This window comes from Marmota flaviventris, chromosome 18 (genome assembly GCF_047511675.1).
Source record: "Marmota flaviventris isolate mMarFla1 chromosome 18, mMarFla1.hap1, whole genome shotgun sequence".
NCBI classification, from domain to species: Eukaryota; Metazoa; Chordata; class Mammalia; order Rodentia; family Sciuridae; genus Marmota; species Marmota flaviventris.
Window position 1 is genome coordinate 16015220 of NC_092515.1, and position 26331 is coordinate 16041550.

Genomic DNA, 26331 nt, shown 5'->3' on the forward strand with positions numbered 1-26331 from the left:
ACTTGCCTAGCATGTGTGAGGGTTAGGGTTAGATCCTCAGCACCACATCGTTAAAAAGAAAGAAAGGAGACAGGATATTACGCACTTTTCATGCTAATATGACAGCTTGTCACTTAAATAAGCAATGTACTGTGTTTTAGTTGCATTAAGAAATTGATTAGGAGGAGCTGTGGTTATAGTTCAGTGGTAGAATACTTGCCTAGCATGTGTGAGGCACTAGGTTTGATCCTCAGCACCACATATAAATATAAATAAAGGTCCATTGACAACTAAGGTGAATAACATATATATCCGTATATGTGTGTGTGTGTATATATATATATACATATATATATATATATATATATATATATATATATATATATATATATATATATTAATAGATATATTAAAAAATAGTTCATTATAAAAAATAAGAAAGAAATTGCTTAGGGTTTGGGAGCCATTGTACACATCTTAATTTGATCCAGTTCAAGGGAAATGAGTTCTTGTTGGCTTTTATTTTCACACAAAAAAATTTAATATGTAAAGACTATTTATTATGAAAGACCCGCCGATTCCCTGTCCAAGAAAGACGCACGAGGCACTGGCTGCAAAAGCAAGAGGCGATTTATTGATACACAGGCGCCTGCGGGTGCTCAGTGAAACCTCAGCCGGAGCTTCGGTGAACTGGCACACCGGGCTTTGGGGCACAGATCTTTTATAGGGAATAAGTGGGTTAGTTCTTAGCATAGCACAGCGACAGTCTTCCTGTTGGACCTTCTGAATCCAGTCAGTGGGTCACCTAGGGGGTAAACTTGTTTTTCAACTTATTGTTCTTGGGAAAACCATAGAATGGCATCCTGTCTTTTTAATTCCTATTTTAAACCTGCATCCTATCCTTTTAGTTCCTGTTTTTAAACCTGCATCCTCAAGTTTGACCGTTAGGGTTATCTATATGGAACATCTTGTGGTAGCATTGTGCAGGACTTGAAATGCTACGTGCTGCTGGAGGGGTCTTGACATGGGGGTTGTATAAGGGAGCATCTTGCAGCTTCAGGGCCCAGGGGTTAGATTTCCTAATGTTGGGCCTGGGGCCTTGAAGTCCTTCATTCCCCCCTTTTCTTTATCCCGGATATAATCTTATATCCATTGATCTATCTGCTCAGAATTCAGCATTTGCTCAGTTGATGGCTCAGCGTGTTGTTGGAGTACTTGATATTGCTGTGCGAGGACCATAGTTTGGATTACGGACAGTCTTTCTTTCATAAATTGCATTAATTTGTTAAATATGCAGGGTCCAAATGTTAAAATTAACAGTAATATAATCAAGGGGCCAGCTACAGTAGATAATATAGTAGTTAGCCAAGGGGATTTATTATACCAGCTTTCAAACCAACTTTGGGAGCCTCACAGGGATTTTTCCCTTGCATCCAGTCTTTCTCTAAGCTTTGTCATGGACTCCCTTACTACCCCTGTGTGATCTGTGTAAAAGCAACAGTTTTCCTTTAAGGCCGCACAAAGTCCTCCTTCCTTCAAGAATAATAGGTCCAGACCTCGTCTATTCTGCAAAACAACCTCTGATAAGGAGGTTAGGGATTTTTCTAAAGCAGTTACAGAGGTTTATATTGCTCTTAGGTCTTGTTGGATTGCAGTCTCCAGAATCCCTAGCTGTCGAGGGCCCTCAATCAGAGCTGCAGCCCCAGTCCCAACCCCTGCCAATACTCCTGCTCCTAACAAGACTGCCAGGGTAATGCTGATAGGCTCTCGGGTGAATCGAGTCCTGCTCATGAAATGTCCCTCAAATTCTTCTGTGGAATAATAGAGTAGCCGTGGATAGATCTGGACTAACACACAAAAATCTTTAGACTGGTTGAAATTGGCTATCGCAACACAGGGTGTAATCCCAGTGTTACATGCCCAGTAGAGTCCTGTTGGAGGCACTAAGTAGCTGGATGTGTCAGAGGATGACACGGTTGCAGTACGTGCACAGAGCTCTTTTAACATAGAGGAGCCTCCTATGCATGTTCCTGAACCGGTTACTTCAGGCAGTGTCAACCTGTGTCTTGTTTCCCAGTTGCAGCTGGTGGAGGTGCCATAGGTGAAATTCCCATTAATAGCTACTCCTTCATAGTAGGGGGGGGCTTGCCTGGAGGCAAATCCAGCAGGACTCAGTGAGATTGGGCTGGGTGGAATTGAGGGCTTGGTATCCCCCTTCAACTAGGTCCATTAGTCTTTCTCCTGACCCTGGTAAAGTAGGATTAGTGACAACTGCCGCGGTCGGAGGAGTGGAGGGGGTTGGACGGATGGTATTAGATGGGGACGTTGGTCTTGAGGGTGCCTGTTTATATTTTTTTTTTTTTTTTTGGAGGAGGAGCCTTTTGGTCTTGGAGTATCTTGTTAGGGCCTATCAGCTGGGGGTCAACTTTTATAGTTAACCTGATTTTGAATAGGACCCCCGGGTCATATGCAGTCTGATGATATACCCGTAGTCCCCATAGCTTCCCTTGTAACCAATCTTTTGATGTTCTGCCTGCCTTAGTAAAGGTAATGTTTAAGGGGTTGCAGGCAAACATGGTGCATGGCCCGTCCCCATACCATAAGGTGTTGACTGTCCCAGGTGTACTTTTACAATAGTCTGTAGAGAGTGGGGGCTCATTTTGCTTTTCTCTTTTCACTTGGATCAAATCCCTGGATGAGCTAGGGTTCCAGTATGCATCCCCCGTAGTTTCACATCCCCAAGCCTTACAATAATAACTTTCATGTTGCCCACATTTACGTGCTTGCGACTTAGTTCTCCCGTCCCTGGGGCATACATAGAATGATTTTTTTTTTTTTCTTAGAGCTGCCCGAGCCCTTGGGTCCCTACATCCTGCCGGATAGCGTGAGCAAGGGCAGCCCCCGCTGGAGATGCACACTTCTGGCCCACTCGGTTTAGCTGGGTCAGTAGTTGGAATATCAAAGTCTTCTGACCCGGCCAGTATGTGACAAAGATCTGGCTCCAGGTTAGGCCACCAAGCCCAGAGGGGGTACTTTGTGGATGTTTTTTCCCAAATTATGTCTCCCACCCCCGATAGTATTTGCCATGTCTGGCGTATAGGCCGATTGGGATCATAGAGTTGGTGCCTAGCAACTGATATGGGGAAGATAGAGCACAGAGCAAGAAAAATCAACAGCGGGTAAGTCTTATCTTTAGCGGGTTCTGGGTGCGTTGCAATTTCCATTCAGGCTCTGGAGTGGTGTCTGTGGGCTCCTGTGGATGTGCAGCTTTCACGTGGGAGGCGTGGATCCAAGCGGTGATGCCGTCCACTTTGATTGCAGTGGGAGTGGTCAGCAGAATGGTGTAGGGTCCTTTCCACCGCGGTTCGAGGTTCTTGCTCTGGTGCCTGCGTACCCAGACGGTGTCTCCGACCTTGAAGGGATGTGGCAGCAAGGGGGTTTTAAGTTCCTCTTTGTATGCTGCTGCTAGAGGCTTCCAGACCTCGTTCTGGACCAATTGCAAAGCATGCAAATGAGTCTGCATAGATGGGATGAGGGAGGCATAGGTTTCAGTTTCATAAAAGTTAACAGCGGGAGGTGGGGCACCGTACAGGATTTCAAATGGGGTTAGTCCATGTGGGCCTGGGGTGTTTCGGGCCCGATACAAGGCTAAAGGTAGGAGTTGTACCCAGTCTCTAGTGCCAGTTTCAAGTGTCAATTTAGTTAAAGTCTCCTTAATGGTTCTATTCATCCTTTCTACCTGTCCTGAACTTTGGGGTCTATAAGCACAGTGTAATTTCCAATTAATCCCCAATGTATTGGCCACCGCCTGACTTACCTGGGAGATGAAGGCAGGCCCATTAAATGTTTCCTTTCTGGTCCTCACTATCAGGATCAAAGGGAGTAAACCTCCGATAAGCCTCTTTTAATCTCTTTAAGAAGGCTGTCGGAGTTTCCTCTGACCCCTGGATAGTCTGTCTTACCTGAGCCAAATTGGTGGGCCGTCGCCCTGCTCCATGGAGACCCGCTATGAGTAACTGGCGATAGAGTAACTGGTGGTTCCTACCTGCTTCAGTTGCATAGTCCCAGTTTGGCCGGGTTAAAGGAAAAGCTTTCTTAATCAAATTTGTGAGTTGGGTGGGGCGCCCGTCGTCCCCTGGCACATTTTTTTTTTTTTTTTGCGAGCTTCCAAGAGAACCTTTTGTTTCTCCTCTGTGTCTAATAGAGAAATCTTTAATTCTGCTACTTAGGGCTGGATAACCATATTAGCAAACATCAAGTCTACCTGCGTTGGCTAGAAATAAAAGCCTTAGACTAAAACTACTCTAGCAGTCCCTTTAACAGTTATCAGGCATTTCTGTCTAAGAATCTCTCTTGTAGCCTCCAGTCTATTTATTTATGGAAGTTACATTTAACTATTATTATTATTTAAGATGTCCAGGAACAGCTGTGCTTTGGCTTTTACTGTCTTTGCTAAGTGTTTAAGATGAAGCAAGTCAAACTGACTTTTGTTTCTACCTATTGTTTACAGTCAGCTGAGTTATCCTGGGAGTCCTCGGGAACTTCATAGCAGCTTTTCAGTTCTGCTAGTGCCATTTGCGCTAGGATGGGCCCAGGCCTTGCTTGACCATGTAGCTTCCCTCAGAAGCATCAGGGACGTCTCCCTTTTTTAATGACCCTCCTCTTTACAGCAAATGCACCGATTGGCTTTCTGTCCTCCACTGGTCTCATTAATCTCCCTGCTCAGGAGGTTATGTGGCCTAGAGTTGCTGAGCCCTTTGGAGAAGTCCCCTATTCCCTGATTCAGACTGACTCAGAGGGCAAGAGCCGAATATTGGTTTTCTTGGCCCTTTTAATTTAACTAATTTTAAAACTTGATCTTAAACATCCAGCAAATAAGTTAACAGCCTTATATTAAGAGCACTGGGCTTTAATGTTTATCTCTCTATCCTGTAGGTGATAACTCCTTATCTTATGTTGGCCCAGGTTGTGTTTTTAAAGCAATACCTCTTTAAAACATTAACAGGCAATCCTTAAACCATCTATAAGTAAACTACAAAACAAAACTAACTAGGGTAGAAACATATTTAGCTTATATAATAGCTACCTTGAATTCTAGCAGGGTTATACATCATAATTTTCTGTTTGAGATCCTAGTAATCTTGGCACAAACCTATTTTTGGACACAACTTTAACTGTACTGAAATCTTGCTTACTTTTTTATAGCCACTTTCACATGTAGTGAGATGGGACAGAGCCTTATCTCAAGTAAGGCAGGGCTCTTTATAAATCTCAAGTACTATAGTTCTGAAGCTGATCGTTTTACAAAGTTTACATAAATTGTTGTTCAAGTTTACATGAACATTAGCTAACACAACATAATATCATACCTAAAACATGAATTAGAGGCTGAAAGCTTTTAACCTTTTATAGAAAAGTAGTAATGTACTTTTGTGTTTTGCAATAAAACCTTTACATAGATTAGGCTCTCATTAACTTAAAAATACATAAATTGTATCTCAGAGTAGAAAGTAACATGGAACTGTACATATCTTATTGATAACGAGTTCAGTTATAGAACACAAATGATATAATTGAATCTCTAACATGCTTTTTTTTTTTTTTAACCTAAAATTACCATACAACTTTAGAACACCAGCTTGATATAATGTTCTTTCGAAGCTTCTACCTTACAGACTTGTATACCTGGAAGATATGAACACATTAATAACACCATAATTATATAAACCTCTTTTTGTTCACATTTTGAAACAATACTTGTAAACTTTTAAATTTAAGCAGAGTTAACATTTTATTAGGGCCTTTTTGAACACCTAGAGAAACTTATAAGCTTAATTTTGAGGACAGGAACTGCTATTTTGAGCAGACACTTTAGGCCTAAGGCATTTTAACCTTAAGTTATATTTCCAGGTTTAGATGTTGAAAATTATGATACAAATTTAAGAAGCAATTTTTAAAATTTTATATCTTTTTACATTAGAAAAACTTGTTCACATAAAACTGGAAATAGGATCTCTACCATCAGAAGAAATTTCTTTGGTACCTCTAAACCACTTTGCTTGTTCTGAAGTTTCTAAAGTAGCATTGAGTTACATTAAATTTGCCCACACACTACCATATATATCTGAAATTAAGCTTTGAAAATTTCTAAGACTATTGCTATTTAATTATCTAATGTCATTTTTATGAGCCAGACCAACGTTTTAATTGCTCTTCAGGCTACCCAGTTCAAAATTGAAATTTTTTAATTAATTTTTTTTTTTTATCCCAAGTATGTAAGTTTTCTAGCATGAACTATCTGAAATCAAACTAAACAATTGCTTAAACCCAACTTTTAACTGCAAGATAGTGCAATGCTTTAGAAACCCATTCAGATACCAGATTGTTACAATAAAAATTATTATTATTATTATTATTATTTTTTTTTAGACACACATTTAACCTAGATTATCTTTAAGAAACAATCAGACAACCAGATAAGAAAATATCTCTCCAGGTTTTGAACTTTCATTTAATTATGACTCCTATCAGTGGCACCATAGACTTTCCCATGAGTGGACCAGATGTTTTCACATAGGGGCAACTGTAGGTGTAAAATCAAGGGTCTCAGCGTGACTGGCTTTACTGCATTCAGTGTCCCTTCTTTTTAAGTAAACAGAGGTGGCGTAATCCTTAAGATGTAGATAAGGACCCAGGGAACTCCCCAGAGCTAAATGGCTCTGGCAGCTGCTGGGAGTCCCTTAATCTTATCTTTCACCCATAGGATCAGTTCCTCCAGTTTGGTTTGACCTTAGGCATTAGGCTTTTTTTTTTTTTTCCTAACTTTTTAGTAGCCAGCTCCCAAAAAGTCCATCCTCTGCTTGCAGTTGTTTCGAGTGCTAGGCTTCCCCAAGAAAGCAGAGTGGGAACTCCTTAAAAGTCCCCTTGAGAGTGTCAAAATTTGTGACTGAAAATTTGGTTCCCATTTCTAAAGCCAATTAACACTAATTTAATAATGAGGACAGGGCTTTGAGAAAAGTCAAAGCGAGATGTCAAAGTTGTTAAATCCCCAGCAGGCATCTCTATTTGCACTCAAGCCGGTTATGGGGGGGGAAGAAAACATTGCTTCCCTAGTCTCAGTATTCAGCCTTAGATGGAATTTATCATCCGCCTTGGGCTGCATTTCCAAGCAGCCTGACTCCAGGAAGACCCGTTCGCTTCCTGGGGTGGAGGGGCCGGGAGGAACAGGGACGGGACAGATCCGCCATACCGCCGGGTGGAATCCTCCCGGCGGACTGCGCGGACCCCACCCATGCAGGAGGAGATTCGCAGAGGTCCTGAAAGGTTAAAAGCCATGATCTGGATGGCCATGCGGCCCCGGCTGAAAGACAATCTCTGATTTTGCAGATTAGAGAGAGAGATGGAGGGACTCTCCTGGGGGCCATTCAACTCCGAGGGTGGGCCAATATTGGCCACTCCGTGGTACAGAGTGTTACCAATTTTTTTCTTCTTAACTGCCACGGACAAGTTGTTTGCCCGCTCTTGAATGTCTTGCCAATGATCTAGAGTGAGGCTCAAAGGGGTTGTTAGTGATTGTCCCATGTTATTCTCAGAGAGGAAATAGAGAGACAGACACAACGACACAAAAACGAAACCAAACAGTGAGATCGCTGCGCGGCTTCGGTGGAAACCGAAAAAATCAGATGGCCTGAGAGAAGTTTGTACTTCTCCGTCGCCTACAAAGATGGTGTAATCCTCGGAAACACCGGGGGCCCCAAAGAAATGGACCCCTCTGATCCCTGGGACGTCTCCCAGGGTGGCAGGGGAGAAGTCCGAGTTCGTCAACTCCTTCTCAAACTGCCTCAGAATACAAATCGACTACAGAACTGCCTCAGAATACTAAATGACTATGCCTAGGATCATATAGTCTTACAGACGCTGCGCGGAACAAAGAACAGATAGCCAACAGGACAACAAGACAGAAAGTTTGAGCTGGCCAGCTTACCTCCCAGTGATGTCGGGAGTTCCTCGGGCAGGGATCCGGATGGGGTTACAGGAGTTCTCCTGGCTGGCTCGCCAAATGAAAGACCCGCCGATTCCCTGTCCAAGAAAGACGCACGAGGCACTGGCTGCAAAAGCAAGAGGCGATTTATTGATACACAGGCGCCTGCGGGTGCTCAGTGAAACCTCAGCCGGAGCTTCGGTGAACTGGCACACCGGGCTTTGGGGCACAGATCTTTTATAGGGAATAAGTGGGTTAGTTCTTAGCATAGCACAGCGACAGTCTTCCTGTTGGACCTTCTGAATCCAGTCAGTGGGTCACCTAGGGGGTAAACTTGTTTTTCAACTTATTGTTCTTGGGAAAACCATAGAATGGCATCCTGTCTTTTTAATTCCTATTTTAAACCTGCATCCTATCCTTTTAGTTCCTGTTTTTAAACCTGCATCCTCAAGTTTGACCGTTAGGGTTATCTATATGGAACATCTTGTGGTAGCATTGTGCAGGACTTGAAATGCTACGTGCTGCTGGAGGGGTCTTGACATGGGGGTTGTATAAGGGAGCATCTTGCAGCTTCAGGGCCCAGGGGTTAGATTTCCTAATGTTGGGCCTGGGGCCTTGAAGTCCTTCAATTATATAAATCAAGATTGTGTTTAAATTTTTCAAAATAAAAAGTTGAAAAGTATAAAAATACTAGAAAATTTTATAAGGTAATGCTTATACTTGTAAAGATGAAAATACTATTTTAAATGATATAAGTCACAATAGATCAAAATTTAAAATATGGGTAGAACGAGAAAAATCATAAATCTAAGCACCTAAAAAGTACAAAAAGCTATTTTTGATATATTTATAGGACAAGAGTACTCATATCCAGACTATAAAAGGAATTTCAATTCAATAAGAAAAAGCAAAAAGCCCAGTAAAGACATGAACACAAAATACATAAAAGAGAGAACAAAAATAGCTTCAACATTAAAAGAACTTGAAAGTTGTCACTCCTGTGCTTACAAGAAGAAAAAGGTGAATAACTGACAAGAAGTTTTCCTGGATCCATTAAAGAACTGATTGCAGGGCAAACCCCCACCCCAAAATCTGGAGAGCAGGCAAATTTGAGAGTCACAGTTGAGACCTATTTACCAGGAACAGAAGCTTATAGAAACATAAACTGTTAGGAACATTTACATGGAAAAAAAATTTTTTTTTTTTGGAACCGGGGATTGAACTCAGGGGCATTCAACCACTGAGCCACATCCCCAGCCCTATTTTATATTTTATTTAGAGACTGAGTTGCTTAGCATCTCACTTTTTCTGAGACTGGCTCTGAACTCATGATCATCCTATCTCAGCCTCCTGAGCCACCGAGATTACAGGTGTGCGCCAGCACATCCAGCTTACATAGAAAAATTTAAGAAATTGCTAGATGTTGAGTGGAGGCTAGTTTGAGAGTGAGAAATACATGAGGGCTGTAGTCTTAGCAGACCCCCCACACCTCTATAGGTTTTACGTGCAAGAACCCCATCAGGTTCTTACTATGAAGATATGAGAAAGGTCCCTTCATTACTAGCAAGGACATTCTGAACTATACCCAGAGTGCTCTCAGTAACAAAGAGCCTTCTTTAAGGAAACAAGACTTTACCTGTTTCTACAACTTATTCTTGAATTATTAAAAATTATACATATATGTATATTAAATATATGTCATATATACCTATGTCTACCTATCTATATATTACACATACACAGACACTGAGAGATCGAGAGACAAAATGACAGCAAATGTAGCAACTAGAAAACCCAGGTAAACAGTTTGTAGGAGAGTTCTTTGTACTATTAGAACCCTTATGTTATAAAATAAACTACTGTAAGAAAATAAAGGAGGAAGAAGTAATGTAAAGAGCCTATACTGTAGAGTAGGAATACAGGAATGAAAAGCAGGAGGAGACCCAGCAGTCTGCGTTCTTACGAATGGACAGTGTTCATGGAGACACAGAGAGTCACAACAGTTGGAGATGGAGTTAAAGCAAAAGAATCCCATAATGGTGGTCCTGACTTATGATGCAGTGTGTGCTATTCATTTAAGTTTCTTAAATGATTATCTGCATGGGTAGAAGCTCTTATAACCCCCCAAAAGAATAAAAACAAGAGAAAATATTAGAGCTGTATTTTTACCATATTTAATTCATTCTAATACTCATGTTTTTTCATTTTAACCTCCCTGAAATTGTATGCATTCTACAATAAATGGAATATTATAGTTTAATTGGTTGTGTTTTTTTAGCAGTACATAAATAACAGTGTATCTTATAATTAGTGCTGTCTTAGATGAGTGAAATATATATATTTTTTATTTTATAATATATAATTTTATATGTTTATATTTTACTTATGCCAATGTTGCTGTGGTAACAAAATCACCACAGTCTTAGTGGCTTAAACAATGAAATTTACTATCTTATATATAGTTCTGTAGGTCGGGTCAGAAGTCCAACAAAGGTGTCAATGAGCAAAAATCAACATGTTTTGTGTTTCTTTATTGAGGCTCTAAGGGAGAATTGGTTCCTTGACCTTTCCATTTTCTAGAGAGTGTGCTTGGGTCATGGTTCCCTTATTTCCTCTTCAAAGTCAGCAAGGATGCATCTTTACTCTTCCTTCCAGAATCATATCTCCCTCTGACCAGTCAGAAAAGTTCTCTGTTTTTAATGACTCATGTGATAGGACTGGATTCATTCACTTGGACAATCCAGTGTTATCTCTCCATCTCAAGGTCACTTGATTAGCAACCTCAAGTCCCTTCTGGCATGTTATATATCATATTCACAGGGTCTAGGACATGGACAACTTTGGAGAAGGCATTATTCTAGTCACCATAATAGTGATATGAAAGTAATAAAGGAAGCATTACTAATGTTCTCATTTGGCTATTATGTAATAAGATCATTCTGGGGACTGGGGTTGTGGCTTAGTGGTACAGTGCTTGCTTAGCACATGTGAGGCACTCAGTTCAATTCTTAGCACCACATAAAAAAAAACAACCAAAGGGCTGGGGCTGAGGCTTAGCGGTAGCGCACTTGCATGGCATGTGTGAGGCACTGGGTTCGATTCTCAGCACCACGTAAAATAAATAAAGGACTATCAACAACTGAAAAAAAAATTTTTAATGAAAAAAAAGACAACCAAAACAACTTATTGAAAAAAATGACTTTATGACTTTAAAAAATCATTCTGTAAAGAAAAATCTGAAAAACAAGTGATATCCAAAAAAACAAGTTCATATCCAAAATATAAGGTTCCTGATATGAGTACCAGAAAATGTTATAGAATTATGGACTGTGGAGTATATTAATTAATGTGTGTGTTACATAAAGACTGTAAGCATTATGTCCGTGATGTCATGTAAGCTGCAAAACTTTAGATACCTAACTGCAGAACTTAGATATCTGACTTAAGATAGTGATGTAAGAGTCTACACCCAGGCATAGACCCCAGAACTCAACCAATTATCAGCTGCAAGCACAACCAAACTAGGACTTAAAAACCCAGCCTTTTGGACCCAGCAGGACTAACAGGACAGAAAGACCTCCATCTCTATTGTCCCCTCGGCACCAGACTTCTCTGGCCTGGATCAAGATGCTCATCACAGGTGAGCATCTGGAACCCTTGGGTGTAGACTCAGTTAGGACTTAGAATTAGGATGTGTGTCTGAAGTGTGATGAGCATTAATAACATGAATTTGTTTGAATCTAACTGTGTCTCAGACTGGGTCTGTAGAAACTGGTCATGACAGTAAGCCAATTACAAAAAGACAAATACTGCATGATTCTACATATGTAACTGAAAGAGTCAAACTCTTAGAAACTGAAGATAAAATGGTGGTTTCTAGTAGAAGGGGAGGGAGAAAAGAGTTTTCAGTGGGTGTAGAATTCAGTTTTATAAGATAAGAAAGTTCTAGAGATCTTTTGAACAGCAATGTGCATACAGTTAATATTAATACCCTTAAAATGGCTAAGGTGGGCTGGGTGCGGTGGCGCACACCTGTAATCCCAGTGGCTTGGGAGTTCAAAGCTAGCCTCAGCAACTTAGCAAGGCCTTAAGCAACTTAGTGAGACCCTGTCTCAAAATAAAAAATAAAAAAGTGTTGGGGATGTGACTCAGTGGTAAAGAGCCCTAGGTTTAATATCCCTGGTGAAAAAAAAAAAAGACTAAGGAGGTAAATTGTGTTTTATTGTCATGAGCCTTCCATGGGCTGTGTGTGTGAACTACTGCACATAGTAGCCTCTTGAGAGGCTAGGCTGGCACCAGGAGCTCCTTGTCAGACTGATCACATGATGCAGGCACCTCCCACTCTAGCTCTGCCTAAGATCCCACACAGCGCCTGAGTGTGACTCCCCAAGATGTCAGTCAATCTGCTGATCACAAGACATCAGGAAGCAAGGCTCCACCCCTGAAACCTTATCCCCCTCTGAGGCCCCCCTTTAAAATAAAGGAAAGTGGGGGGGGTCTCATACTCTCTCTGCAGCGCTCTTTCCAGCATGGAAGCTGACCCTTAAAGTTGCAAAGCTGTCCTGCCCTCGATTTAAAAACTACTCTCTGTACTGTGTGATATTTCACTGCTTTCTTAGCTTAATATTGCTGCCAGCTCTTTTAAACCCAGTTCGTCTCCTCTACCCAGGTCATGGGCCAGATTATTTTTCCATAATAAAAAATTAACATATTCATGATTTGACAGATTTTTAAAAGAACAGTGAATTTCATGTTAAAGAGAAACTAGTAAAGAAATGTAAACAGCCAGGCATGGTGGCACACACCTGCAATCCCAACAACTCAGAAGGCTGAGGCAGGAGAATTGCCAACTTTATAACCTATGAGGCCCTAGGACTTAGTGAGACCCTGCCTCAAAATAAAAAAAATAAGATAGGGCTAGGGATGTGGCTCAGTGGTTGAGCGCCCCTGGGTTCAATCCCTGGTACAAAAAAAAAAAAAAAAAAAAAAAATCAAAATCAAAATTAAAGAAAAGGAAGAAGAGGAGGAGGATGAGAAGGAGGAGGGAAGAGGAGAGGGGAGGGAGAGAAGGAGAGAAAATGAGAATAGAAGATCAGAAAATTAACTAAAATAAGAATAATGCTCAGGAGAAAAGGATACATACATTAAGATATGGAGAAACTATTAAAGTCTAAAAGCAAAAGAGGGGGCTGTGGTTGTAGCTCAGTGGTACAGCGCTTGCCTTGCCAAGTGTAAGACCCTGGCTTTGGTCCTCAGCACCACATAAAAATAAACAAATAAAAATAAATATATTGTATCCATCTGCAACAAAAAAAATTAAAGAAATAAAGAAAAGCAAAAGAGGAACAGGGAAAAATTATATATTAATTACAGATAGAACACTTTATCATAGAGGAAAAAATAAAGACACCTCCTTATTTGAAGAACATTCTGAACAGTTTCTCCTACTATCTCACTGAGCAGGTGTTCTGCTCATGCAAGAGCTTAATCCCCTCTGAATTTCCTTCACCCACCTGAGTACAGGTCTTTTAGTGCTTCTCTCTCAACAATTCAGGTTTCATTATCTTGTTCCCAAAAGAAAAAAAAAAGATCACAGTTGGTTTAGGAAGAGTCAGTCCTGTTAACAAAACAAAAAAGAAATAGGACTTAATTATGCCACAGATGTCCAAAATTGAGACCCAAATCCTTAGTAAAAAAAAGAAGAAAAAAACTCAAAGAAATGGGCCAAGATTATTTAAAAGATGGGGAAGATGAAACTTCAGCAAATGCAAAGGAGCTGCTCATTTCCAACTCTTCAAAATTCAAGCTTCTCTGCTCAGAACCAGAAATGGAAAATCAGTCAGAAAATCAGAATATCTATAGCCAAGGACAGAAACATTCGAGGTAGCAGATTCTTAGTTACTGGGGGCAAATATTCTTACCCAACAAGATCAAATTGCTGTTATTCTCCAACGTCTCATCTCTGTACAAGTTCCTCTGTTTCAAGTTCAGATATTCCTACTCCTCTTGAGAGAAGTCTACAGCCATATTCCTGAACGTCACCACTCCCTGAAAGAACAAAGCCATATACTACTTATGAAGAGCATCATATATATCTATTTCACTAAACCCCAAATCTGATGAGGGGTGACACAACAGTTCCTTAAAGAAAGTACTCCCGGGGCTGGGGTTGTGGTTCAAGTGGTAGAGCGCTTGCCTAGCACACGGGAGGCACTGGGTTCAATCCTCAGCACCACATAAAAATAAAATAAAAATATTGTATCCACCTAAAACTAAAAATAAATATTTTTTTAAAAAGTACTTCCATTATAAGACTGAGAACACAGGAGATGCTGATTGATTTACTAAATGGACATGTGAATATTGGTGTAACAGGACAGCAGTATATGTGGAGGCTCTGAACCACAACACTCCCGTGGGACTCATACTGGAAGGGAGTAGCTTGGTCCAGGCTCCTGGATGGGACTTAGAAAAGAACATTTCAGGACAAGAAAACCTAATATTTATGGCCTGGGATAAAAATGACTATAATCTTCAAGGAGAGAGAAAAACTACAATAACCTCTGCCATGACTTATAATTACAACCATTATTCAGTTCCACAATTCTTTCTTCTATCATTAGCTGTACTCTCCCTTTTCTTGGAGACAGGCTGAATTCAGAGAAGACAAAGCTAAGGAAGGAAAAAGGTGTAATGAGAAATTAGATTGGCTAATAGCACTCAGACTCATGTTAAATATGATTATTATCACTGCGAGGGAAGTGTCTTAAAAATCATTAAGCTATGTCTACACTGTGTAGTTTTCTGAATCTACATTATACTTTGCAATAATAAAGTTGTTAAAAAGAACTAATTTTTTCTTCTCTTCCTAGTCCCACCTTCCTTCCACACCCATGCTTGCCACCAACATAAACACTGGGGATTGTAAGGGAATGTAGAACATAGTGGATGTCTCCCATATCACACACCATAGGTTACAACTGGCACAGGCTTCAGTGCCCCTTTTTCCTCCTGCTTGTTCTAGAAATCCTGAGGTTCCTACATGCACCAGAGAAATTCAAGTTAGGATCTAAACAAATTGCACATGCAGTCTTTGGCTGACATATACTTTGTTTCTTTTTACCTAACATAGTTACCTCTCCTTCATCTGCCATGCATTTGTCTATACTGTGCAGTTTTATTTATTGAATCTGATATTGAATATAAACCTTGTATCTATTGTTCAAAAATTCCCCATATTCTAGATTTTTCTCACTGCCTCCCACACCGGTGATGTTTAATGTATTTCTGTATGGCCCTGTACAGACTGTTGAGGTGGGATTAGATCTAGCTTTAAAAAAAAAAAAAAAAAAAAATATATATATATATATATATATATATATATATATATATATATATATACACACACACACACACACACACACACACATATACATTTATTTTTAGTTATAGGTGGACACAATATCTTTATTTTATTTTTATATGGTACTGAGGATTGAACCCAGTGCCTCATGCATGGTAGGCAAGCACTCTGCCACTGAGCCACAGCTACAGCCCTAGAAACTAGCTTTTCATAGCTGTAAAACCAAACCTATTTCTGCTATAACTTGTTGCCCTCAGATCCTGATTTATACCTTCTTAGAAAAAAATGCATGTTTACTTGCTGTTTTTTTTTTCCACATTTTACTAGGAATTTAGAAATGAGAGAAAGGGGGAGGAAAGAGAAATCAATTTTGTAAATCAAATTATGTGGTGCAGAGGTTTCAACATATTTAAAGGAGGCAAGAGGATGCTGGTAAAAAGCCAGGGATTTATTATAACAAAATAAAAGGAAGAAGGGTGAGTCAGGAATGAGTAATGAGACTGGAGCAGAGGTGACCATCAGAGCTTGATACTGAAGAATAATCTCCTGAGGAGTGTGAATGTTATCTCACAATGAAAAAAACTAATCATGGAATATTAAGAATACTACAGAAAAATACATTAGAGAAAGGCTGGGGATGCAGCTCAGTGGTAGAGTGCATGTGTGGGGCCCTGGGTTCCATTTTCAGAACTCCAAAAAATAAGAGAGGAAATGAGAAACATTATTTGGGAGGCCAGAGAATGTAATGCTTACGATTACATTGATTATATTATGATTACATTAGTTGATGGAGGTTTTAAAAACTTTGTACAAGGGGCTGGGGATGTGGCTCAAGTGGTAGTGCGCTCCCCTGGCATGCGTGCGGCCCGGGTTCGATCCTCAGCACCACATACAAACAAAGTCATTGTGTCCGCCGAAAACTAAATATATATATATATATATATATATATATATATATATATATATATATATATATATATATTTAAAAAAAAAAACAACTTTGTGCGATAAGGGAATGTGATCTAGGGTTTGGGTAGACAGAATTTTTTTTGCGGGGGGCGCGTTATTGGGCACTGAACCCAGAGACACTTTACCACTAAACAACATACCCTGTCCTTTGTCCTTTCTTTCTTTTTCTTTTTCTTTCTTTCTTTTTTTTTTTTTTTTTTTTTTAGACAGGGTCTAAGTTGCCTGGGCAGGCTTTGAACTTGCAACCTGCTGCTTTAGCCTCTCAAGTCACTGGGATTAGAGGAATATACACCCTACTTTGCACAGAATAGAATTTTGATGGGAAGAAGTACTAGGGCAGGGTTTTATATTTCTATGCAATCATTCTGATAAAATATAATCAGCCATCCTCAGGATGGTTGCACAGAAATACAAAGAACACAAAACTGTTTACAAGAATGCTGCATAAGGAAAATTTATAAAACTCAACGTGAAATAATACAACCTTCAACTAGTTAATTAGTCAGATAAATTATGATATATTAAAGTGACAGAATTCACTACAATGATTAATAATAAAGATGATGCCCACTCATAAAGAGGAAAAGATCTGTACTCTGAATTATTGAGAGGAGCAAACAGTAACAATAGTAGATGTTATCTTACTTAATTAAAGTATATATTAATGTAAGAAAAAATGGAAATACATCTTTCAAACCAATGATTACTATAGATAATCTTATTTATTTATTATTCTAATTTGTTATACATGACAGCAGTGTTGAGAGCCACAGCTGAAGGGGTCCCAGCAAACTTCCAGCTGCCGCCTGATGATTGGCTCACAGCAGCCCCAGCAACATCTAGCTGATTGGCTCCTCTGCGGTGATGCTCATTGGGCTGTTTCCCTGCCCTTTCAGACCATGGAGCTGCTCATTGGGGGACTTTTTTGGCTCCGCCCACGTGACCCAGCCAATTGGCCTCAAGAGCAGGAGGATTGTGGGAGGTTGAGAGAAGCTTGTGTTGGAGAGAGAGGCTTGTGGGAAGCCGGTGGTGGCAGTTGAGGCTCTGAGGGTTTTTCCTGAGAGGCTGTTTTGTTTGGCGTGTGTGGTTCTAAAAATAAAGTTAGTTTCTTTTGACAAGTGGCTCCTGATTGTGCCCAGCCAGACTGCGGCATTTGGTGGCTCGCACGGGGAGCAACTGAGGGTAAGTGAAACTGCTCGCCCCTGAGGGCAGGGCAAGAGGATGGGTAGCCATTTTAAGATTCCTCTTTTATTTTGCTTCACTTTTGTTTTAAGTTGCCTGTCCCTGGAGATGAGTGAGACGGAAGAAAAACCGCTCACATCTGAGGAAAAACTATTTACGTCTGAGGAACAGATAGGGAGAAAGGACGGATGCACATGTCAGGAGGATAGAAAGGCTATAATGACTTTTTGTTGTTCCCTTTTTATTTCATTCTGTCTCAGTTTTGTTTGGCGTCATCTTGTTGGGTTGTATTATAGTAGAAATACGGGATCAGAAATTAGTAAAAAACAAACTGAAAGAGTGTTAAGTAAACTGTTAGAGGAAGGAGGCATCTCAGTAAAATCAAGAACAGTCAGGGCATACGTTGATACAATACAAAAATGTAGCCCATGGCTTTTTAAGGAGGAGTTGTTAAATATATCACAATGGAACCATCATGGTGAAGATTTAAAAAGAATAGAAAAGAAAAGCCCAGGGACTCTGCCAGTTGGCACATTGCCATTGTGGACGTTCGTTTCTTATTTGCTTAGTCCAAAGCCTTCAGTTCAGACAATGGTAGAGGAAGGAGAAGACATATTGATTCAAGTAAAAGAGAAGGTCTCTCAAGTTAGTCAGACAGAGGAAATGATTCAAGTAAAAGAGAAGGTCTCTCAAGTTAGTCAGACAGAGGAAAAGATTCAAGTAAAAGAGAAGGCCTCTCAAGTTAGTCAGACAGAGAAAGAAAGTGTAAAACAGAAAAAGCCATCAGGGGGAAAGTTACAACAGGAGACTGCTACTAACACCTTTCTATCACCAGAGGGTGTAAGTGTCCAACCAACAGCACCACCTCTACAGGAGACTGCTACTAACACCTTTCTATCATCAGAGGACGTAAGCGTCCAACTAACAAGGCCACCTCCATATGCTGGGAGGTCCCCAACCCCCGCAGTTGGGATCCTGAGACAAGATCTCAAATATTAACATGCCCTGTATTTGAGGCAGGAGGGCAGCGAGTTTACCATGTTTTAAATTTCAAAACAGTGAAGCAGCTAAAAGAGGCTGTAACAACCTATGGTCCTCAAGCACCCTTCACTGTAAGCATGGTTGAATCCATTAACAACTTGAACATGACGCCAGCAGATTGGGCTAATATGTGTAAAGCTGTGCTAAATGGAGGACAATACCTGTTATGGAAGGTTGCCAATGAGGAATTTTGCAAGGAGACGGCTAGGTGAAATGCAGCAGCTGGTTATCCTCAGAGAAATCTAGATATGTTGTTAGGAAAGGGACCTTATGAGGATCAGCAGCAACAAATTGCGTATGATCCTGGTGTATATGCTCAAATTGCTGTAGATGCAATTAAGGCATGGAAGACTTTACAAGGACATGGAGGTTTACAAGGTCAATTATCTAAGGTAATACAAGGAGCAAATGAACCTTATGCTGAATTTGTAGATAGGCTTATTCAAACAGCTACCAGAGTTTTTGGAAATACAGAACAAGCAATGCCATTACTAAAACAACTGGCTTATGAGCAAGCGAATCGTTGGTGCAGAGATATCATTAGACCATGGAAACATGAAGATTTAAACACATATATTAAATTATGTAGAGATATTAATGAACAAGAGCAAGTCGTGGCAGCTGCAGTAAAATAGGCTTTAGATGCCAGAGACATTAATGAACAAGGGCAAATTGTGGCAGCTGCAGTAAAACAGGCTTTAGATGCCAGGCCAAGAACATGCTACAATTGTGAACAAACAGGACATTTTAAAAGGAATTGCCCCATAGGAGGAGGGTTTAACAAAACTAGGTATCAAAGGAGTAGAATACCAGGTATTTGCCCATGATGCAGTAGAGGGAGACATTGGGCTAATGAATGCCGTTCTCAAACCACCATACAGGGTACTCCATTATTAAAAAACGAACAAGAACCAGGTGTTTATCCACGATATCGTGGAGAAAGGCATCAGGCTCCATTGCCAAAAAATGGACAGGGGGGCCCAATGCTCCGGGGCCCAAAACCACAAATATACGGAGCACTGGAGGAACCCAGCAACCCCGTCAGGGTAGTGCCCAGGACACATTGTCCATCAGATCCCTCATCAGACAAACCAGAGGGAGCGGAGGGTTGGACATCTGCGCCTCCGCCAGAGCAGTACTAACTCCAGAAATGGGAGTTCAAATCATTCCCACAGGGGTAAAAGGACCTCTTCCCAAGGGAACAGTAGGCTTATTATTGGGACGCAGCTCTTCTACTCTAAAAGGACTTATGATAAGTCCTGGGGTAATTGATCCCGATTATGAAGGTGAAATAAAAATTATAGCCAGTTCTCCAAAGGGTATATCAGTAATTTCACCAGGAGATAGAATAGCACAGTTACTAATAATACCCAGCCTACATGATAAATTTTCCAGTTGTGCCACAGTCTGGCTGGGCACAAATGCCGCAGTCTGGCTGGGCACACAATCACGAGCCACCACACAGCTTGTAGATTCAAACAGCAACTCTTTATTTCCGAACTCACACCAGCCGTCTACAATCACGTTCTGGGGAAATCCACGTTCTCTGCCCAAATCCACATCCACTGGGCTTCTATCTCCCCAAATATACTGTCTGAATCCCGTGGGAACTCAGGCAGCAGGATACGCCCTATTCCTAGCAGGAATAATCTTAAACCTGGAATGCCCTAAACCCGATTATCCTAAACCGGGAACACCCTAATCCGCCCTGGTCCTTGAGCAAGGTCACCTACATTCAATGTCACTGCAACATGGGGTACGCTGGCAAGGAAATTGTCATACCTACTTGGCTAATGGCTCCCAGCACAGTTGTGCTGTAGAAAGAGGTTCCAAGGGATTAGGCTCCACAGGTGTAGATTGGGCTATGCTTTCTTTAAATTTAGATTCTCGCCCCATGCTAAAACTAAATATTCAAGGACATGAATTTAATGGTGTGGGAAGCCATCCTGACACGTGACTGGGCGACTCCCGTTAAGGGTCTGAGGCTTCCGGCTGTGTCGGAATATTCCCGGCCCTTTCCTGATGAGAGAACCCGTCCGTGTGGGGGTGTGACTGACCACTGACCCCGGGGGCCCAATCACTGACCCTGACCTTGGAGTGCAGTCCCCCCTCAACCTTCATTGGATGGAATTATCCCCTGAATTTCTTGTTCCCCAATAAAAGGCTACTCCCTGGCGTGTTCACTCTCTCTCTCTCTCCTGCTAGCCCTGAGTAATCCTTGCTGCCCTGCTGGGCGGTTAGAGGTCGGAGCCAGAGAGGGGAGCCGTCTCGGACCTGGCAATAGAAATAAGGTAACTGAGTCTGTGTGTTTTATTTCGATCTCTTCTAACTAACTTTATGCCTAGAACCTCATTAATGAAACCATTGCGCAGGCCGCATGGTAGATAATGGGCTACTGGATACAGGCGCAGACCTTAGCATCATCTCTCGTCAAGAGTGGCCAAAACATTGGCCATTACAACAAGCCACTCAAACACTTCGAGGCCTAGGAGTGGCGACTAATCCCCATAGAAGTGCAATGATATTAGATTGGAAGGATCCTGAAGGATGTGAAGGAACTATACAGCCATATGTATTGGATCATCTTCCCGTAAATTTATGGGGACGAGATGTCCTAGATCAATTAGGTTTGACATTAACAAATAACATCAATCAAAATGCACCCACTATTATGGCTAGACAAGATTTTAGGAAAGGAAAAAGATTAGAAAAACAAGAACAAGGTATAGCAGCACCAATACAAATAGATCAAGGAACAGACAGACATGGGTTGGATTTTCAGAAAGGGCCACTGAGACAATAAAAATTACTTGGAAATCAGAAAGACCAGTATGGGTTCCTCAGTGGCCCCTGACTAAAGAAAAGATACAAGCAGCCCATGACCTGGTTAAACAACAATTAGCGGAAGGACATATACAACCTTCTGTATCTCCCCATAATACTCCCATTTTTGTCATCAAAAAGAAATCTGGTAAATGGAGATTATTGCAAGATTTAAGAGCCATTAATAATGAGATGGTTATTATGGGACCTGCTCAATCAGGGATTCCTCAATTGTCTGCTTTGCCAAAAACCTGGTATGTTTTAGTTATAGATATTAAAGATTGGTTTTTTTTCAATTCCAATTCATCCTGAGGATAGTCCATGTTTTGCATTTACTATCCCTGCACTGAATCATGAAGGTCCTGATCAGAGATATGAATGGAAAGTACTCCCTCAAGGGATGGCTAATAGCCCAACTATGTGTCAAATTTATGTTAACAAAGTAATCCAGCCACTTAGAAATCAAAATCCTGAACTACAAATATTTCACTATATAGATGATGTATTATTAGCACACAAAGATAAAAACACATTGCTAGAATGTTATGCCACACTTACAAACTTATTAAAAAATTATAATCTAGAGATAGTAATAGATAAAGTACAATTAAATTTTCCAATTAATTATTTAGGAGTTCTATTATCCTCAACCATGGTCCATCCACCAAAAATTCAAATACGAGTAGATCAACTCAAATCACTTAATGACTTTCAAAAGTTATTAGGAGACATAAATTGTATAAGGCCTTATCTAGGTATACCAACAGGAGAGTTGGGACCTTTATTTGATATCCTAAAGGTCCATCAGATCCAAATTCACCCCGAATGTTAACGCCTGAAGCAAGAAAGGCATTAAAAATCATTGAAACATATATGGAAAATATGCATTTGGATAGAATTGATATAAGTTTGCCTTTATTATTTATTGTACTACCAACAAAAAATATTCCTACAGGAGTATTTTGGCAAGAAGGTCCATTATTATGGATACATTTATCTTATTCTCCTAACACTATTCTTACTAGGTATCCTGAGGCTGTAGGACAATTAATACTCAAAGGAATAAAAGCAGCAAAGGGAGTGTTTGGAATTTCTCCCAATAAAATTATTACTCCATATACTATGAATCAAATTGATGAGTTAGCTAATGAGTTAAATACTTGGGCAATAATCATGTGCAAATCTAATGTTTCATTTGATAACCACTTACCATCTAATCCTTTATTGTCTTTTTGGTCATTGCATCCTGTAATTTTTCCAAAAATGACAAGAAAAACACCTATCATGAATGCTCCAAATATATTCACTGATGGGTCAAATAATGGTACAATAGCAGTAGTTACCCCTGATCAAACTTTTACATTTTTAGTACCCAAACAATCAGCTCAAAAGGTAGAGCTTAATGCAGTTTTACAAGCTTTTGTGATGTTTAAAGATTCTGTATTTAATTTATTTTCTGATAGTCAGTATGTAGTTAATGCTATAGTATCTCTTGAAGATGCTGGTAGGATTTCCCCTTCTTCTACTGTTTTCTCTTTGCTTTCCACTATACAAAGTCTAATCTGGGACAGAAAAGATCCATTCTTTATAGGACATATCAGGGCACATACAGGATTGCCTGGAGCCCTTAGTTTGGGCAATGATTTAGCAGATAAAACTACACATGACATACATATTTTCTCTACACTAGAAGAAGCTATAAATTTTCATAAAAAGTTCCATGTCAATGCTAATACTTTACAAAAGCGTTTTAAAATAACTAAGGAACAAGCTAGACAAATAATAAAACAATGTCAAAATTGTGTGACCTTTTTACCACAAGTTAATCTTGGAGTCAATCCTAGAGGATTGATACCTAACCATATTTGGCAGATGGACGTCACACACTTGCCAGAATTTGGAAAATTAAAATATTTGCATGTTACAGTTGATACTTCTTCTGGATTTTTGATGGGCTCCCTTTATGCTGGAGAAAAAAACTAAAGATGTTATAGCTCATTGCTTACAAAATTTTGCCACTGTGGGTGTTCCAAAACAGTTAAAAACAGATAATGCCCCTGGTTATACTTCTACCTCTTTTAAACAATTTTGCTCAACATTTGGCATTACTCATATAACAGGAATCCCATACAATCCACAGGGACAAGGCATAGTTGAAAGAGCTCATCAAACTATTAAAATGTACTTATTAAAGCAAAAAGAAGGAATTGGGAAGGGGTATATATTCCCCAAAGATAAACTTAAAATAACCCTTTTTACTCTAAACTTTTTAAATTTGGATTCATCAGGACTTAGTGCTGCGGAAAGGCATATGTGTCCAAAAAATGTGCTTAAGCCCAAGGTACTTTGGAAGGATAGTCTAACAGGACAATGGAAAGGTCCTGACCCAGTAATTGTTTGGAGTCGGGGCTCTGTTTGTGTGTTTCCACAGGGAGAACAGCAGCCGATTTGGATTCCAGAGAGATTAACCAAGGTCCTGACCCAGTGATTGTCTGGAGTCGGGGGTCTGTTTATGTGTTTCCACAGGGAGAACAGCAGCCGATTTGGATTCCAGAAAGATTAACTAAAGCGATTTCTACAGACCAAAAAGAAGATGATTTGGCTCAAATCCATAACAACTGATATCCAAAACTCCAGTTTGGCTATTCTTACATCTGCAACAGAACCAGGATGCTTTTTTCAATATCTATTTTATTATTGCCCTTTGCCATATCATGAAGTTCTATTTTATTTTTTGAGCTCTTACAGACCTAGGTTAATGTTTTGCTGATCAGTTCTATTTTTTTTGACTATAGAGTTTTTAAACATTGCAATGGAGATTTCACCTGTAAAAAGTTATAAGGCCTTTACTATAATGTTATGTGTTGTATGTATTATATTATGTGTGCACACTTGTGTTTTGTGTTATATGTTTGAATGTACGTATGTCCATATATCATATATGATGAGCGCTCATGATAAAATGGATCCAAATATTTTTTTTCACGTGATTTATATGGTTTAATTTAAATTGGGTAAACAACTGTTGAGGATTGTTTTAACATGTAAACAAAAAATAAGGTTAACAGATCTGTTTGTTTACTTTCACCTTTCCTTTTCATTATATTTAATAATTCTCTTAAAGACAATGTAAATTGTTAAGAAAATTGTTTTCTTTTAGTGCCTTCTGGAATGTTACATAATTTTTTCTTTAGCCATTATTGCCAGAATTCCTATCTTCATCCCAGTGCTGGTGAAGACAATGTAAATTGTTAAGAAAATTGTTTTCTTTTAGTGCCTTCTGGAATGTTACATAATTTTTTCTTTAGCCATTATTGCCAGAATTCCTATCTTCATCCCAGTGCTGGTGAAGTCAAAGATAAAACCAATCTACAGCTTCTGCAATAGCCATCACTGAACTGCTTGCAGAACTTGCCTGGACACATTGTGAACTCACCTGTATGCATTGTTAACTATCTGTTGGTGCAGCGACTTGTGGTAGTGTTGGGGTATTTTTGCTGATGATGTCATTGGTGGTACAATTTTTCCAAAAGGAGCCGTCAATTGGCTTGGTGTATCTTCCTCCCTTCTGCTTGTCATGATCGTCCAGCTAAAATTTGGGGGCCAACAGAGGTGAGGCAAAGAACCTTACCCCCCAGCTGGTACAAAGACCTCTCCACAGGTGTGGCTGTATACTGGACCGGTAGTCAGTGATGGGTAAGATCCAATTGCAATGGTACCAACCTAACGGGTAAGGACCATATGTACTATTGGACAACCTAAGGCAGGCACGGTCCCTAAGCCACATGCTTGTTGTTTAAACAGAGAGGGGGAGATGTTGAGAGCCACAGCCGAAGGGGTCCCAGCAAACTTCCAGCTGCCAGCAAACTTCCAGCTGCCGGCTGATGATTGGCTCACAGCGGCCCCAATGCATTACAATTCATATTACATATATAGAGCACATTTTTCATATCTCTGATTGTACACAAAGTATATTCACACCATTCGTGTCTTCTTCATACATGTAGTTAGGTAGTGATGTTCATCTCATCCCACCATCATTTTCTTTAACCCCCTTACCCCCTCCCTCCCTCTCCCTCCCCTTTTCCCTATTTAGAGTTTTGTCTATTCCTCCCATGCTCCCCCTCCCAACCCCACTATGAATCAGCCTCTTTATATAAAAGAAAACATTCAGCATTTGGTTTTTTGAGATTGGCTAACTTCACTTAGCATTATATTCTCCAGCTCCATTCATTTACCTGCAAATGCCATGATTTTATTCTCTTTTATTGCTGAGTAATATTCCATTGTGTATATATACCACATTCTCTTTATCCATTTCTACTGAAGGGCATCTAGGTTGGTTCCACAGTTTAACTATTGTGAATTGTTCTGCACTAAACATTGATGTGGCTGTGTCCCTGTAGTATGCTGTTTTTAAGTCCTTTTGGTGTAGACTGAAGAGTGGGATACCTGGGTCAAAAGGTGGTTCCATTCCATTTGTTGATTGATTATATATCACCTTCTGAGAAGTGTCTGTTCAGAGGAACTATAGATAATTTAAATCCAATTCTTTATAATCTTAACTTAAAGAAAATTTAAATTTTCTTTCATTAAGTCTACAATAATTTCCTTAGGAAAAAAAACATAAAACCATTTTCATTTCGTGAAAAATAAATGGACAGTGATGGGGTAGGGGCATCCTAAATGTTAAGAAAATTATTAATGAATACATTGAAACCACATGGCTGTGACATGAATGGGAATCATCAAGAAAATTAACATAGGGGCTGGGGTTGTGGCTCAGCAGTAGCGCACTCGCCTAGCATGTGTGTACCCTGGGTTCGATCCTCAGCACCACATAAAAATAAATAAAGGTATTAAAAAAAAGAAAAGAAAATTAATGTAGCTGAAGCTGTAAGGGTCCCGCGAAACATCGGAGAAAGAGACCACCAAGTGACCACTCATGCAATTGGCAGAGGGGATTTATTGAACCAGCATGCTGGGCTCCGTG

At 40.0% G+C, this 26331-nt stretch overlaps 1 long non-coding RNA gene across 1 annotated transcript; it reads right to left on the reverse strand.

Moving 5' to 3' along the window:
* Positions 1 to 591: 591 nt before the first annotated feature.
* LOC117794634 (uncharacterized) lies at positions 592 to 7672 on the reverse strand. Its single transcript, XR_011705370.1, has 2 exons — positions 5597 to 7672; positions 592 to 3496 (listed from the first exon to the last, which is right to left on the reverse strand). It is a non-coding gene; the product is annotated as an uncharacterized lncRNA (long non-coding RNA).
* Positions 7673 to 26331: the final 18659 nt, after the last annotated feature.